The sequence below is a fragment of the Lagopus leucura genome, unplaced genomic scaffold (assembly GCF_019238085.1).
Source record: "Lagopus leucura isolate 7727_CA_CO unplaced genomic scaffold, USGS_WTPT01 Super-Scaffold_73, whole genome shotgun sequence".
NCBI classification, from domain to species: Eukaryota; Metazoa; Chordata; class Aves; order Galliformes; family Phasianidae; genus Lagopus; species Lagopus leucura.
Window position 1 is genome coordinate 86,565,767 of NW_024962252.1, and position 11,284 is coordinate 86,577,050.

The window sequence follows — 11,284 nt, forward strand, 5'->3', positions numbered from 1 at the left end:
ACCAACTATTATCAGGTTGCATTCATCTGCTCTGTGCTTGTAGACAAACTGCACAAAGCACACCAGAGAGTTAAAGTGTGCCGTGCAGCAATGACATAAATTAGAGAAAGAAACAAGAGTAACGACTCATTGATAAATACATTAGCCAAAAGCAACACATTTCACAGCAATATGTCGATTCTAAGTAAATCTGCAGCTCTCCCTCCAGCTACGAGGTGAACTTTACAGTGGATTAGCAACCCTGGAAACTGAAGTCACCTTATGCCAAGAAAAATGGCATGAGGGCAGTCAAGGGCAAGTTTTGCCACCCATGTCTTATTCCACGGCATGCTGACCTCCTGTTGGGTGAGAGGGAAGCATATCATCTCTGTGCTGAGGATGCATGCAGCCAGAGCTGGCCATTCTGGTTGGTGCTGCAAAGGGAACACATCCTCTCTGCAAATGGGCTGAGACCAGGCACTTCTTCCATAAGGCTTTGCACATGTTAAGGCTGACAGGAGCTACTTACAGATAAAACCAACTTTAAGTGACCTGTGGTGAGATCATGTGGCCCTGACTTCCTGCAACACTGCTGACCATGGTTTGGCACTGTAGGGGTGATGCAGAGGACAAGCAGCTCTTGCCTGCCCAGATGCACTGGAAGCAGCAGCTGCTGCAGGGATACCATTACAGCATTTATCAAAGTGGATGGCTCCACATTTGCACACTGGTGCTTGTTTACAGGTAGTTTGCCTTGTCCTGCTTTTGCTCTGTCTGAATAAGAGAGTTATCCCTGCATGCCCGAGAGATGAGATGAGGCTCAGTTTTGGCAGAGGCCCCAGTGCTATTCTCAGCCTCCTCAGGTCATAGCCAAGCTGCTGCATCAATGCAATCCTGTGGTCTACAGTTACATTTCAGAAACTGCTTTTGGAAAGCACAGCCCTTCTTTACAGCACCTCTTTAAAGAATGAGCCAATTGCAGGGATCACTCCTGACTAAGGTGATAATCCTCCTTTTTCATTAAGGGACCAAGAAATCGAAGACCACCAGGAGAGATTCTGGGGTCCTGTGGTAATTTTCTTTCAGGGTTGCATCCATAGCCATATGGATATATATAAGCTAATTTGTTGTCATGCGTAGATTTATCTTAGTGACTGCTCATTAAGTGAGACCCATTATCATTACTGCTGATGGGAGGAAATGCTCAGACTCCACATTGAACAGAAAGTCTGTAGGAGAGCATGGGATATGATAGTTTTCATTATCTCTAACATCAAGAATTCAGCGACCAAAGTCAGCAGGGATGTAGCAAGCAACTTGCATTTCCTAGCCAAGGGAAAGCATATGGAAATCACTTATCTAAGGCATGAAATGCTCATGGTTCTTCCAAAGAAAAATGCTGCTTAATTTAATCATCCTGCAACTAGTCTTAATTAGTTACCCTGCGTCATAATTCTATTCACATCCTCAGGAACCAAAATAGACCAAAAGATGACAGTGTATGCTTCTTGGGACAAAGTAAAAAAATACATATAGCAGCACTTTGGTTTATAACAGCTCTCATATAGTGCATCTTTCACACTGCTGCTCCATCTTGGCTACTTGACACGTTGGAGCTCACAGCACCCTGGCCAGGAGGACGTTGGTGCAAAGCAGCCCCAGCAGATACTCCACAACCCTTGTGAGCACGCAGCTGCTCAGAGGGAGTGCGGATATGGCTGTGCTGGTCTGCAATGCTTGGTGTGTGGGGGCAGAGACTGCAAGGGCAGGTGTCAGTGATGGCCTGGGGGGAAAACAAAGTCATTTTTATTTACTAGCAGTTATCCCAGCCACATGGAAGAGCAACGAGGCAGGTGAAGGGACTAGAAAATAAGCGTTATGAGGAGTGACTGAGATAATTGGGTTGTTTTTTTTTTAGTCTGGAGAAGAGGATGCTGAGGGGGGACCTCGTTGATCTCTACAACTGCCTGCTGCCTCTGCAGAGAAGTCAAGGTGGTACAAGCAACTGAAAGCGTGAGCTTCAGCAAGAGAAGAGCCTTGCTACAGTTCTACAGATATTTAAGAATACAGCTCCCAAGAGACATCTTGCTTTCAGTTCTTTAAGTCTCTTGTTTCACAGATGTCACTCTCATGACTCCGCATTTCTGTCAGTGCCATCAGGTGACCAACATAATGAGCCAAATTCAGAGCTGACCTTGAAGCCATAAAGCTTTGACAGGATTATAGCCCATTACTCTATCTTTCGTTTTCACACATTATAGCAACCAGTTTTATGGGAATCTGTACTAACGGAATCCGTTCTTAATAGCACACATGAAATCCAACCAGAAAAACAAATGACCACCTCAGATATGACTATCACAAAACGTTGGAGTGCCCAGGGAAGTTGTGAGATCTATATCCTTGGAGATATTCAAAACTAGCTGTACAAGGCCCTGAGCAAACTGTTGCTGGACTCAATTTGAGTAGAGGTCTGCAGTGGTCCCTTTTCATCTGCACCAATCTCTGACACTTTTATGAAGCCCATTAGATTCATAAGCCCATTAACAGGAAAGAAAAAAAAAAAAAGAATCATTTCCACACTTGCTTGAAGGAGTGGTAATTCTCATGTTCCTGGTGAAGAACAAATGGAGCAATATGGCATTTTAATATGCTAGCTAAGGAGAAATAATCATAAACTACTTACATGGGCATAAAGCAAAGGGGACAAATCCTGCTGGTAGCGAGCACATGTACTGACCTTCACAGGAACCGAGCCTGTTCATCATTTTGTGAGTTCACATTGTAAGAAAAGGAATGAGTGTGAGATCAATTTATGTGGAACTATGTTGAAAAATCCCTTTCAATTTGAGTGAATACAAGCATGTATGTCTGTGTTTCCAAGCACAGAATACAGTGTGGTGGAGGCTGATAAAGATCTGTGAAAGGTTCCTCACCCCATCCTTTTTTTTTTTTTTTTTTCCTCCAAGCTGAAAACAGACAGCATGCCCAGAAAGGTTATGCAGTGCCTGCTCTGAAGGGAGGCCAAAATTGCAACCATTTCCCTTCCCCTTCCCCCTGGCCTCAGCAGTTCTGTACAACTTTCTGACTCCCAGCAACTTTCTCTGCAAAACCTGTTCTCTCGTTGAGTTGTCTCCTCTACAGAGGAAAGACACAAATACCAGCTTGTCTCTTTTCAATCAAGGAACATGCAGTGCCAGAGGATGAAGCATCAGATTCTTTACTTTTGATTGAGGCTAATTAGTGTTTTCTCTAAAGAACATTAGAAAAAAATACTCACTGGGTAGTGAGATTACTGGAACTCACAGCCAGAGCACTGCTGCATGAAGCAATGGGGCTGCATGGTACAACTCCAGAGGTTCTCATTGAGGGGTGAGGAGGGAAGCCCAATGAAGGCAATTTCTTCCATTTGTTTTGCAAGCAGCTCTGCTTTTAGGAATCTACCAAAAAAAAAAAAAAAATACAAAGCCATAATGAATGGGTGCAGTGGTCAATGCTTTATCTGTCCGCACTTAACAAGCATAATCAGAGCATCACTACTGGCAATGAGACAAGAGGTTCTACTTCTCCAGATGGTCAGACTTCTCCAGGAAAACTCAGTTCCAGCCCAGCATCTGAGATGCAACGTAGCATTTTCCACACATCTTTTAGACAAACATGAGTACAAGGGTCCAGTGCCTTCTCAAGCTGTGCATTAGTTGGCAGGCAGCTCAGCACCACACACCAGTTCACTCCCTCTCTGGGCAAAAAGATGGGAGAAAGAATCAGAAAAAAAAGAAAAGAAACTCAGGTGTTGAGATAACAATCAGTTAATAAGAAATAAAAGGAAACAAAAACCACAAAAACAAGTGATACACAGTGCCATTGCTCACCAGCCAACTGATGCCCAGCCAGTCCCTGAGCAAAGCTAGCTACCCCCTAACAACCGTCTCAGTATCATTGCTGAGCGTGGTGTCATATGGTACGGGACATCCTTTTGGACAGTCTGGGTCAGCTATCCTGGTGCTGTTCCCATCTCCTCACTGGCTGGGCAGATCCTTGCCCAAGTCTTTGACTCTGTGCAAGCACTGCTCAGCAACAGCTAATCATCGCTGCACTATCTCCATTATTCTCATAGTAAGTCTAAAATACAGCACTACATCAGCTACAGTGATGAAAGTTAACTACCCTAGCTGAAGCCAAGACCCTCTCAGTTCTACTTTTATGACTGGTGACTAGTTTTACACTTGGCCAAGACAAGCTTCACATTTCATTTTAGTTCAGCTATGGGGGAATGTGCCCATAAGTCCAGGCAGAAAGACTGTGGCCTTGATATAACACTCCTCACATATTGCAAGAGATTTCTTTTGTAGGATGAAGTGAAATCTCAGTGCTTAATGGTAAGGATCACATGGATCTGTGCTGAACAGATGGAAGAGATATTGCATAAGGCCTAGTTCATGCATTCTTTGATTACTGCCTGTTAGCCTTTATCTCAGACTCTTGGAAACACCAGCTTTCTATCAAAAGGAAATGTCACCACTTTAGCTAATAGACTTTTTTTCTTCCCCTTGCAAGAGACGCTAATTGACTTTTTTTCCAGTTGAATGCAGCTTTGAAAATGAATATTTAATGTCAGGCATTAAAGTTCCTACATTGGCTTGCAGAGGAAATCTTGACTCACACAGATGCTTGTCAAGAGACAGAAAAGGCAGACCATGCTTCCCTCCCCTCCAAGACACAAAAAAAGATTTGTCTTGGTGCAGCTCTGCAAGTATAGGTGATTTTATGCCTGAAGAGAGATTTTCCCATTCAGCCCTTCCTGCAAGGCTCTGGGCTATGGGGCAGCCACATCCAGCAGCCATTGCCTCCAACAGCCTCACACCTCATTCAGAGAAGTGCTGCAGCTGGCAGGCTTGAGGCTTGCTCCTGTGCAGAAATCAAGGAGAGGTGCCAATTGCCAGCAATTAATATTTTGCACTTTTTTCCCAGCTGCATAATTCCCCAGCTTTGCAGATCAAGCAGGAGACATACTCAAATTGCTTTGCATACTAAATGCTGGGAAGCAAATGGAGGACTTATAACAAATCTGTTGAACAATTTGTTTAATTTTGAGCGTCTGCTCAAGCCCCGACTGCAGGCTTAAAGTGAAAGCATGTGCCTCGTGCAGTAGCAACTCAAATATGAGCAGAATCAGGGCCATTTTGAGGCAGTGATCATACTACACTGCCACTTATATCAGAGCTTCCTGCCACTCCATGGTAGCCTAATAGCTAGTGTCAGACTTCCTTGAGGGAGAAGTGTTAGTTCTGTGAAGTGCCATGGATAACACAGCCCCTCCTGAAACCAGCAAGTCAGTCTGTACTGCAAAGTGTGGAGGTTTCCATCTGCCTTGAAGACAGAGAGCATTGCTTTTGTCCAGAGGATTAGCTGACCCTTCCTGCTAATCGATTAAACCATTTGCTGTCCATGCAAATCACACCAAGAACATTTGAATGCAGCTAATCGCTAAAAATACTCCAACTCTCATCTGACAGTTCAGGAAGAGATGACAGTTCTTCCAAGTCATGTTAAAAATATTGCTTTAGTATGGCTTCAGTGGGAGCTGCATCCTGTGAACACTAAGAGCAGAGTGGGACTGCCTCATCCCTGGGTGGGATTCCTCTAACACATGATATGCCTTGTGGTTCCCACAGCTCAGCAGAAGAGAAGCTACAAGCTCTGAAAACGTGTCTTCGTACATTAGAGGGTAGACTGATAGAAGTTATCCCTGAAGGTGTTCAAGACCATGTTGGATGAGGCTCTGAGCAATCTGATCTAGTGCCTGGTTCAGTGGTTGGCAATCCTGTCCACAAAAGATCATTACAATTGAATGATCTTTGTGGTTCCTTGCAACCCCAGCCATTTTATGATTCTACAGTATGTTTCTAAACAGATTCAGATTTTTTTTTTCCTCTATTCCTAGTCTAGAAGTCAAAAGATGACTACATTTTTTTTGGTATAAGCATCTGAAATGTAATTATCACCTAATGTTAGGAGGAAGCTCCTGAGAACAGCTGGAATCTGCTACTCTGGATATAGGAACTCATGCAAAAGGTGTCAGTGCTGTGCCTTAAAAATCCAAATTCACAGTGCATCTTTGCTTCACTGTTGAGTCTTGCTCCTGAATTTACTCTTAAATCATACATTATATGTTAGCCTAGATGTACTTTGAATTTGTATTTACAAATTTGTATCTGTAAAGTATGACTAGCTCACAGAATATTAAGGACAGTACAACTTGAACAGGACTGGAGGTGAAAGAAATCCAAGTGTGCCCACACAGGATATTCAGTGGTGTTGCACTAAACTGAACAGCAGGCAAGAATTAATTCTCCCTTCCAGCCCCGACCTGTTGTACAGTGACTGCATACTTCCTTTCTTCGTCCTCACCACCCCTTGCATGCTCCCACTCAGTACACCCACCCTGTCAGATCCCAGCCCTGGGGCACTGTTGTGGTTTAATAGTCCCACTGCTGCTACATAAATATAAGGCTTTTGCTGGATGTATTTGGGCTGATCAGCCCCTCAGCTGCCTTGAGGCAACATCAGAGGAACATCTACAGTGTTTGCAGGCTGCCTCTGTCTGTACTCCTAGAAATGCTGCCCCGGGTCAGGGCTTTTAGCTTCCTTGCTTAACAGCATATTATGCCCTTGCACAGGATTTTTCTTTGTTAATTGGAAACAGTTTGATCATTAGATAAGATTCCATTAATAAATTAATATGGTCTGTCAATGAATCTTCAACTCAGTAGGTAAGGCAAAAAAAAAACAAAAAAAAAAAAACAAAAAAACAAACCCAGTAGGATCTCTCAGTGCAAAGAGGCCACAAGCCCACCATGCAGCAGCCACAGAGGTCAAGACAGCCCAGCTTAGCCTCCTGCTCCAAGTTCTAATGGAGTTTCCTGCTGGTGACAGATCAATGGCATATGTGCCACATAAGATGACAATATTATATAAGTACAAAGTGGTAGGATTATGGGCGTGGGGGAGAAAGATCTCCTGGGGAGAGGGGACATTTTGCATCAATCACTCCCTCCCCCAGAGCCACCCACCAACTGCGGGGATTTTTCTGAGCACTCAAGATGATACGGTTTGGTACATTTCAATCAGTTTCTTATCCCATCAAAGTATGGTGGAAACAGTGCTAAAGGAAAAGCAGATACAGAACAAGTAGGGGCTGTGTAGCCAGCAACAGAGCAGCAGTTATGACAGCATATGCACTGCAGCTACCATGCAAGAGACTGCAGCTGCCACCTTGTGCCTCATTTCACCCCACTGAACAGGCACTGCATCAAGTACTAGGTCTGCAATTAAAAAAGTGGCTGAAATCTGAATGCTAAATAAAGTAGAGGAGACCAGGAAAAGGCTATGGCAATGGGAGATGCACATTTCACCAGCAGATGTGAGGATAACTAGATTATGCTTAAGAAGGAAGAAAGTTAATTAGAAGTGGGCTAGAGCAGGGACCTTGGATCTTCTGACATTATGCTGGCCATGCCCAAGGCATGCATATCTCTGCTTATGTTGGGGCTGTGCACAAAAGCCTCATCCCTCAAGGGAGAACATGGATAGCACTAAAGAAGGCAAACGCAGAAATGAGAGCGGGAAGTCTGTGGTCTGTGCTTATGCTGTAATAATCCCTTCTGGGCTATAAATCTATCATCTCTAAATTTAACAAACCATCTGAATCTGACAGCCATAAAATACATCATCTACTTTAGATATTTATCCACAAGAAGTGTATTTGATTTATTTTGGCCACCAGATAACCATAGAAACACAAAAAATATCCTGCTGGGCATGCAGACCCTCCACCTGTTTCAGCACACCTGTGCCAAGCAAGTTTCTGCAGCCCACTCCCTGCTTAGTCCCTCAGAATATACAATTGTTGGGTTAGGTAATAAACCTGCAGAAGCTCACTCTTACTGCACACAGATACACCTTGTATATCTAAGAAATCCATTCCCTACAAGCTTCATTCAGCATCGCTTAGCTCTAGCACAAAGGGATTTAGGGAGTAACAGCTGTGCATTCATAGGGATGCACTGTGGCAAGGACCACGGGGAAAGTGTGCTTTGGAGAAGCTTAGGGAAAGGCTCTCTGTGAAAATTCCTCCCATATAACTTCGACGTTCAACTGAAGTATTTACAGTGAAGACTAATGTCACTAGGCTCCTTGTTTTGTCAGTGCAGAGGCTCAGCTTACCCTTGAGAGCAGTAATTACACCCTTTAATACTGCTCATACCTGAGCTGTCAGGGTGTGCTTGGTTCATGCCCACCTTCTGTGCACAGGGGGCAAGTGGGAAAGGAGAGCTCTCTCACTATTGATTTTTCTGCTGGTCTTACACCCAGATGGCTGAGAAGGAAGCTATGGAGGGCTCAGATCTCAGCTACACTGATGAATCCTGTTGGTTTATTCCTGCTTCATTGTTACTGTGAGTCAATTAAGGCTGAAAGTTACACTCACATGAACTAATCTTGGGTACTAGTTAACTATTCAGAAGTACTAATGAATAAGTTTTTCTACTTTCTGAATTGTATTTCCACCTCTCCCTTTCCCCCACAAAGGAAGTGTTTGTTCCTGGAAAAAAATCACTGTCATACCTGTTTTGTGCAGCAATAGCACCTGCAGCTGTAAGGAAGCAAGCACAACATTAGGGGATGCCCTTTCACAGGCCGCATGGGAAAAAGAAAGCATGGGACGAAGATGAATTTAGTATAATTCCTCCAGTGAGGCTGACCAGGACACCCTAGTGTCTCCTGACACAGCTGCTGCAGAACCAGTAAGCACTAACCCACTCCTGCCTGCTCCTCTCCCCTCTTTCAGTCACCACACTACAGAGGTCAGCACGCCTTTCAGCTGCCCAGTGCTTTTGTGCTCACCTCCCCTGCTGATGGTGTTGAGAGTCTGTTCAGAAAATCTGCTGGCCTAAACGTTGCCTTCCTTGCCTCTGAATAACTCCAGAAAGCCTTGTGAGAAGCCTGCAGCTGTTGGAATAAAGATCTTTTAGAAGATACAGCATTTCGAGGAACTGCTTGCTTATAGCAAGTGGAAGAGCAATTTGCAGAAGCCTACTCGGCACACCCTTCCTTGATTGGTTTAAATTGCACAGAAAGGCAGTTTGATAATGTAGTCAATATCAAGCCTGAAAGATCTTCCACCTCTGTACAGCTGCCAGCAAACAGGTAAAGACAGAGCATGTTGGAAGCAAAACATTGGAAGAAACAACCTGGCAAACTTCATTGCAAGTTGCAAGCCCTTTTGTGTTTGGGCCGGTGGAAAAAAATGACCAAAAAAGTGAGTAGCTTGGAAAAGGATGCTTAAGAATCAAACAAAACCAGAGTGATCAGGAGCAGCCTAAAAAGAAATTCTGCACCTTAAATGAAATTCTGATTGGAAGTGGCTGAAAGTTGATGCAGAACCTAATGTGCGATGGCTCTTAGATGGTCATGGCCCATCAGCACAGCTCTGATAATCAATCATTTCTTGACAGGAGGCCAAGGATATGCCATGGATTGCCACCTCTTCTGTTCCAAACAGTCCACTGGATCAGGAGTGAGCCCTGGAGTACTTTCAATTGCATTGCTGCCATCTGTGCTTGTTTCCAGCAGAAGGTATGACTTTCCTGCCTTGTCTGCGCTTGGCTTTTTTCTTTGCTGTGCCAGGCTACAAACCTACAGGGCTACAGAGTTGTTAATACAACACTGTTTTGCTCCTTGCAAAACCTATCACTACAGAAAGCAGCTGTTAGATGCTCTACTGGTAGGATGGTTCTAGTTTAACCCAGCGGCAGCTCAGCACCACACTTTCCCCCTCATAAGTAGAATGAGGGAGAGAATTGGGTGGAAAAATAAGGTAGAATTTGAGAGCTGAGATAAAAGCTATTTTTTAAAATACAGAAAAAGAAGAGGGAAAAAGAAAAATAACATCAAAGATATATATGTATATATATGTACACATACGTATACATACACACACATACACATATATATATATATATATATTCCCTCCCCCCCACGCACTTCCACAATACAAAGTCTCATCACCTGCCACCACTGCTGACTGAGCAGAGAACCACTCCCAACAACAGCTCACCACCCACCCACTAACACCCAGCCAGCCCCTAAGTACTAGCTGGCCCTAAACAACTCCTCAGTTTTCTGGTCTTTCACCAGAAAGGCCATAGCTCTTCCTCACTAAGTCACCTAGTCCTACTGTGCTCCCATCACTCAGCAACAACCAAACCATCAGCATACTATTAACACACTTTTTCTAGCAAGGCCAAAATACACCATCACATCAGACACCAAGAGGAAAAATGAGCTCAGTTTCAACTGAAACCAGGGCAAAATTACATCAAGCTACATCCTCTGCAAAAGAGGGAGAAGTTTCTTCTGTGAACACCCTAGATTTTTACTTGAAGTCCTCCTGGCAGGCTCCAACAGGGACAAATACTTAAGGGAAGGAAACAGTAAACAGTATCTCTCCAACTCACTGTCCTAAGGGCAAGTTCTTGTAATATAAGGTGCTGTTCTGAGGTAGACAGTAGGAAAAGATGAAACAACACATCAGGAAGCTCTCTACCTTGTAGGTCTGCCTCTCAGCAAAGCTTTGCCAAGGTTTCCCTTTGCTAGCTAACAAGGATAGTAAAAGCACCATAAAGCTCTAAACTTCACTAGAGCGGGAATGAAAAGGGCTGGACCCGTGAGTCCTTTTTTCTCCCTGGTCAGCAGGAATAAGCATAGATAGCAGCAGACATAGTTGCTTTCAACCCAAGAAAGCAGTAGCCTCAATCCAGTGACAGAAAAGGAATCACTTACCCCCTTTCCAAGGATCAGAGCATACTGAAAAAGGAGGGGATCTCCAAATAGAGATGTATGCCTTGTGGCTGCCAGCCCTTAAATGAGGTTATGTTTTTCTGGTGGCACAAGTGAATTGCTCACACCTGTGCTCCCAGGGCTGCCCCATCACCAGGTGCTCAATCACTGGTTCAGGCTGTGACCTAACAGTTTCTCTAAAGTAGATCAGCAGAAAGCAACAAATCTTCCTTTCCCATAGGGTGCTCCTGCACCCTACCTGGCCTTTTTTTCTTAGGAGTGCTGCTGCTGTGTTTCATTACCCTAGGTTAATGTGAGAAAGAGTCTCACGCAAACAGGACCAATGGAACCCCATCCCTAGAGGCATCCAAGGTCAGGCTGGACAGGGCTCTGAGCACCTGACTGACCTGTGCTTGTCCTTGTTCACTGCAGGGGAATTGGACTAGGTGACCTTTAAAGGTCCCTT

General features: G+C 44.2%; 1 long non-coding RNA gene across 1 annotated transcript; it reads right to left on the reverse strand.

Annotated features, from left to right (window-relative positions):
• Positions 1-3,249: 3,249 nt before the first annotated feature.
• LOC122191924 lies at positions 3,250-8,977 on the reverse strand. Its single transcript, XR_006182490.1, has 3 exons — positions 8,884-8,977; positions 8,605-8,632; positions 3,250-3,718 (listed from the first exon to the last, which is right to left on the reverse strand). It is a non-coding gene; the product is annotated as an uncharacterized LOC122191924 (long non-coding RNA).
• Between the last annotated feature and the right edge of the window lie 2,307 nt (positions 8,978-11,284).